The sequence below is a fragment of the Sorex fumeus genome, unplaced genomic scaffold, assembly GCF_029834395.1.
Source record: "Sorex fumeus unplaced genomic scaffold, SorFum_2.1 ptg000021l, whole genome shotgun sequence".
NCBI lineage: Eukaryota > Metazoa > Chordata > Mammalia > Eulipotyphla > Soricidae > Sorex > Sorex fumeus.
In genome coordinates this window covers 13650999-13657177 of record NW_026606078.1, presented here as the reverse complement: position 1 = coordinate 13657177, position 6179 = coordinate 13650999, and the positions used below count along the sequence as shown (strand labels likewise).

General features: G+C 40.8%; 1 pseudogene; it reads left to right on the top strand.

The window, feature by feature from the left end:
- Nucleotides 1-5782: 5782 nt before the first annotated feature.
- LOC130022982 (uncharacterized) lies at nt 5783-5881 on the top strand (annotated as a pseudogene).
- The last annotated feature ends 298 nt before the right edge of the window (nt 5882-6179 follow it).

Sequence of the window (6179 nt, the reverse complement as noted above, 5' to 3'; positions counted from 1 at the left end):
AATACCCAGGGCCGCAGGAGATAGTGTAGTGCTTATGGTATTTTCTTACATGCACTCAATTTGACTCCCAGCACCACCTGATTGCCAGAGTATGAAAGGCTGTATAGCATCGGAGGACCCCAAACACCATGGCTACGTTTACTGAGAATTGCCTGTGGGTCCCCCACACCTCCTGAGCATTGCTTTAGAGACTCTCCCAGCAACCAAAAAATATGCAATGCCCCAGAAACATGTACTTGTCTTAAATAGGGACCCTCACTTGAGTGAGGTTCACAAGGAAATATTGCATGAAAACATAAATCAAAGAAGCAGGGGAAAGGGTATATCATGTGAGAAGAGATCATATATTTGGTGAAATGTGTTAAGATTCAGATGCCCTAGTCTTCCCACCAGGGATATTCCTTCAAAAATGCCACCATTATACTGGAAGGGTGCTAGAACATTATATGACTGAAACTCAATTATGAGCAAATTTGTAACTGTGTATCTCTTGGTGATTCTAATTTTTAAAGTAATTTTTAAATGCACCCATCAAAATTACCTTTATACCACTAAATGGGAAAGATACTTTCTAATACTTATCCTCACCAAAAGCTCAACAGAGTGTGCCACTTGCTAGGAAATGTCCTCCCTTGCATTTTTCTCATGATACTTATTAGTACTTCACTCTTCTGTTTCTTCCCTCTTCTCATGCCAAATCTTTAGTCTCCCTTGCAAGCTCCTCAAACATTATGTATCCATTCAACACTGAGGCTCTTTTCCACTTCCTAATCTTGATTTCTTGTCCATGAACTGATTCTAAAACATAACATAGCTGCAATTACAATATTCATGCCAAAGACAGTCATTGATGTATCTTTGGGGTTAGCATTCTTCAAGCTATAGGCACACGGGTGAGTAACATTATTTTCCTACAGAGAACACAAAAATAGATATGCTGGGTTTTACACTTCTATCAGTAGTCTGAGGTACAAATTAATTATATATATATTTAATGTTTTATTGAATATCTGTGTGATAGACCATTGCAAAGCTATTCATAATTTGCTTCCAGTCATACAAGGATCGAACATCCATCCGTCCACTAGTGTATATTTCCCACCACCAATGTTCCTGGTTCCCTAAAACCATCCCCCAACACCCTACCCCCACCCCCAGCCTGTCTCTATGGCAGGATCTTTAATTCTTTCTCTCTGTCTCCTTTTTATTTTGTGCATCATGGGTCTCGTACAGGTACTAAGAGGTCATCATGTTTGTTCAAGAAATTTAGTATTTTTATCATGAAGCTAAGGCTGGAGTAGCTTTGAGGTATGGAAATGACTGCTGAGGCTTCCATAAGTACAGGGCAGTGGGGGTGGATGCCCATCGTGACCCAGAGAAAGCCTGGAGATATCAGTCACAAAACCCGCATATCCGAATTTTCAGCTGTTATATTTCAGTGAGAGCCACCTGAGATGGTGGAAACCAGACGAGGGCATGGTGGCGATTTTGGATTGTGGGAGCAAGTGGCTGCACTGGGTTCTGGTTGGATGGGCACCCAACTAACCTGCCTCCCTCTCATTTACCCTAGTGTGTTCAGCCTTTTGCAGGTCCAAAGTTAACTGAGGCTTTTGATCTCTTTCAAGATTTGTTTATGGTTGTCTGAAACAAGACCAATCCATTAGCTTGTATAGCTGAGCCAGGGGTGGTCTGTGAACATGGCTCCCACATATCTTTTGGGAGTTTAATTTCTCGGGAAACGTAGTCCTGAGGTGTTGGGATCCAGCCAGAGGCACAGTGGCCATTTGAGGTTATCAGGAAGCATGAAGACACCATTAGACGGTTGATGCACTCACCTGAGGGTACAGGTTGATTTCCTGGAGGCATTGCACCACCAGACTAACACAGATTCATTGAATTAATGAGCGAATCATCAACATTTTTAAAATGTGTCACTTTATTGCATTTTAGAAGGGTAACTTCTAACAATGAAGTAATCTTCAGGGTATAATCAAGATCTATGATTTATTCTTAATATATTTAATAAAAGCTACACATTTTGGAAATTTATACAAAGAAATTCTTTTATAGTATCTGTCTTCATAATTTACTTGTAAATTACTAAGATATCACTGTATATTCCACTGTTCTTAGCATAGAAATTTACAGACAGAAAGTGCTAAGTAAAAGTTCATTTTGGCACTTCTGTTCAAGGTGGTACTGGAAGTACTTGCAATAGAAATAAGGTAAGAAAAAGATATTAAGGGTTTCTTATGTATGAAAGGTAGAAATAAGCTCTCACTATTCACAGCAGATGTCATACTCTATTTAAAGAATACTAAAACCTCTACCAAAAAAGCTTCTAGAAACAATAGACTTTCATAGTAAAATTGCAGGTTATAAAACCAATACCCAAAAGTCTATGGCTTTATTATATGCAAATTATGAGAGAGAAGAAAGTGACATGAAAAAGCAAGTCCATTCACAATCATGCCTCAGGAAAATCAAGAACCTTGGAATCTGCTTAACTAAGGAGGTAAAGGACCTACACAACAGGAAATAACAAAGGACACGAGGAAACGGAAACATATATACTGCTTATGGAATGGGAGAATTAACATTGTCAAAATGGCAATACTCCCGAAAGCATTGTACAAATTCAATGTGATCCCTATAAAGATACCCATTACATTCTTCAAAGAAATTGATCAAGCACTCCTGAAATTCATACGGAACAACAAATGCCAACTAATAGCTAAAGCAATTCTTGGGAAAAAGACGATGGAGGCATCACCTTCCCCAACATCAAACTCTACTATGAAGTGATAATAATGAGAACAGCATGGTACTGGAACAAAGGCAGAGCCACAGACCATTGGAAAAGGATTGAATATACTGACACACACCCTCAAATATACATCATCTAATCTTTGATAAGGGAGCAAGAAATGTGAAGTGGAGCAAGAGAGTCCTCTTTAACAAACGGTGCAAAAAAAACTGGACAGCTACATGCAAAAAGAAAATGGCTCAGACCTCTACCTAACACCATGCACAAAAGTCAGATAAAAATGCGTCAAAGACCTCAAAATCAACCAGAATCCCTCAGTTACATTGAAGACAAGGTCGGCAAATCCCTCCACAACATTGAAGCTAATGGTATCTTCTAAGATAACACGCCACTTGCCAAGCAACTGGAAACAGAGATAAACAAAGGAGACTATCTTAAATTAAGTAGCTTCCGTATTTCAAAAGAAACAGTGACCAGAAACACAGACTCTGCCATGCGGGCAAGATACTTGCAGAAGCCTACCAGGTTCTGTGAGAGTGAGAACTGAACAATAAGAGTTGTTATCTTATCAACAATATCCAGTCTCTGGATCTTGGCCATTGATGGAATTACATGGCTCCAGGGGCAGTTCATGGTTGTAACACTTAAGAAGATGGGGGATCTGGATGGAGGGGGCCCAGGCTTGATCTGAGCAGCCTTGGAGATCTCATCCCCCGGTCCCGCACACCTGGGTTCTGTTGGAGTACACAGAGCTTAGGTTTATCAAATTGCACCCATAACAGTGCTCCCGAGTCACTCCTATTACTTTGTCTGTCTGTAACCACTTCTATGCTCTCTTCCCCAACCAATTTGTAAGGTCTCATCCCTCTTAGACACTGAAGCTGGACTGTAAGTTAATATTGCCTTCCTCCTCTCCTTATGTCTTTTGAGCAGTTTAACTTAATGCAAGGTCCTTTTGTATAGATACAAGAAGACAATTAATTAATATGCTTTGTAACTTAGGAATTGATTGGCTTTGAATATTATTCACTCCTGGGCATCTGCTTCTCAACTTAAGCCTCAGTTGCCCTCACTTCCTAGCACCCCAAGGGCAGGGTCCCGACGTGGGACTGGATGGAACCAGGGCAAGCCGGTAAGTTATGTGCCACACTGTCATCTCGATGGGCCTGGCCAAGGTGCCACAATTCTTAACTATAAGTTAAGAGGTTGATCATAGGCAAATGATGTCATGATCCAAAAGTAACGATGAGACTAGGGCCCTGCTGCTAGGAATAGGAAAGATATCTTGCCTGAGCACTGCAGTCTGAGATCGAGATGGCCCTAGGAGAGCAATTCTACAAGCTCAAAGTATTTCTTACTGTGTCCATACAAAATGATTAATATTATATATGCTTATATGTTGGTTGGACAAGGAGAGGAGAAACACCTCCTAGAAGCTCTTTTCCTGTGTGTCCTGACTAGCTTGGATGAGACTGCTTTCTCCCCTTCAAACTGCCTTCAGTAAATGATTTCAGTATATCAAGACAGTTTTCCTTTTCTCTCAGAAACCTAGCTGGTCTTAGATCTGCAGATCTCAGGTGCTAGACAGGACTGATCTTTGGGATATAGATTCCCAGCTCTAGCCAGGCTGGTCTTTGGGATGCAAATCAAGGTGCTTGCAGCTTGTGAAAGTGCTTGTGGAAGGTTTCAGTTTGGCTTTGTATCTTCTTTCTGGAGGCCAGTATTACTGGCCTGCTGATTAAAAGGAATCAATGTGGATGTAAAGAAACAATGTATGGTTTGCTGCCTCAAGGTTCTTTCTGTAATTCCTTTTGTTGACATCACTGTAATGCGCCTTTTAGAGGTTCTATGATCTATATAAGGGGATCTTCAGGGCTCTCAGTGTGCTCATGTGCTTGAGGATTCCTGAGGCCTCCATGACATAAATCTCTTCCATGTAATAACGTGCTGCTCCACAACCAACCAGCCTGACCCCCGTTTCCTTCCATCTCCTGACCATCGCCATCGACCTCCGTGGAGTGGGGAAATGGCCTGACCGCCAGCCTTTTATTTTTTGTGTGTTTACACAGGTTCTGCTTCCAGTTCCTTCATGCATGAGGCTCCTTCAAGCTTGGGGAGAGTGATCTTAAGCGTACCTATGGCTGGTTGCAGAGGTCTTCAGCTGCCGGGGCTCTACTCAGGGCAGTGTGGGAAACTCACCCCTCCCCCTCCAAGGGGCCCCGGTGGGGAAAGCCAGCTGCCAGGTCAGTAGACTGTCGTTTTAGACATATTTGGAATTAATTTTAGATCGAAAAGTACTTATGTGCTTAGTAATAAATTACTATACACTTGTTCAATCACCTCAGAGACCCCACTCTGCACAGAGAACTTGATTTTTAAATACAGGTCTGTTTTTCCTTTGTGTCATGACTGAGAATCACTCTCAGTAGATATGAAACTCACTATACACAAAGATGCACACAGGCTACATTGAATCGTCTGTGTTGTTAAAGTGTGTTGGCCATTAAACTTCACTGAGACCCCTTTTTCTGCCCTTTACAGGAGCCTCATGAGTCTCACCTTCCATTCAAGTTGTACTTGTAATAAGGTGGAATGAAATCATCAATATTCTCCTCACCTCTTTCTTCAGGAGAAAAATCCTACTTACATTCAAGGTGGTCGAATTGCAGACAACACCATCCACCTTTTCATGGAGATGTACACGGGACTGAGGTGAGAACAGCAAAAGGCTCTAGTTTATTGGTCTTAATGAAGGTTTCAGGGAAGGGCATTAAACGAGACTTATATACCATCTTCCAAAAGAATTATTTTGTAAAACTGATGTCTTGGGTATGGTAAAAGATAATATGGTAAAAACCATATTTTTCTTGCTGAGACATTAAAGTTCTAAATCTATCTATTTAAGCTGCTTTGAAATACATTCCTTGATTAGGAATCACTGTCTGCCATAGGAGTGAGTAAGGACAGCACTCAAAGTAATCAGAAGAGAAAAATATGGAAAAATTAACTCCTACTATGTTTTGTAACATATATACTAAAATTGAAATGATACATAGATTAGCATGGTCCTTGCACAGAGATGACATGCAAACTTGTAAAGTGTTCCATATTTTTGTTGCAAGAAGAATTAACAGGGCGACTTTAAGCTAAGACAATCCCCACAAGTACAAAAATTCTACATAAAGATAGCACAAATCCCCATCACAACAATCTCCTCAATGTCAATGGACTAAATGTGCCAATTCAGAGGCACAGAATGGGAAGATGAATTAGAAAACTGAACCCAACTTTCTTCTGACTGAAGAAACACTTCTGAACAATCAAAGTAACCATGGGCTCAAAGATAAACGCTGGAAAACAATTCTTCAAGAAAGAAAAGAACACCTCCACAAAAGCTGGAGTGGCCATACTA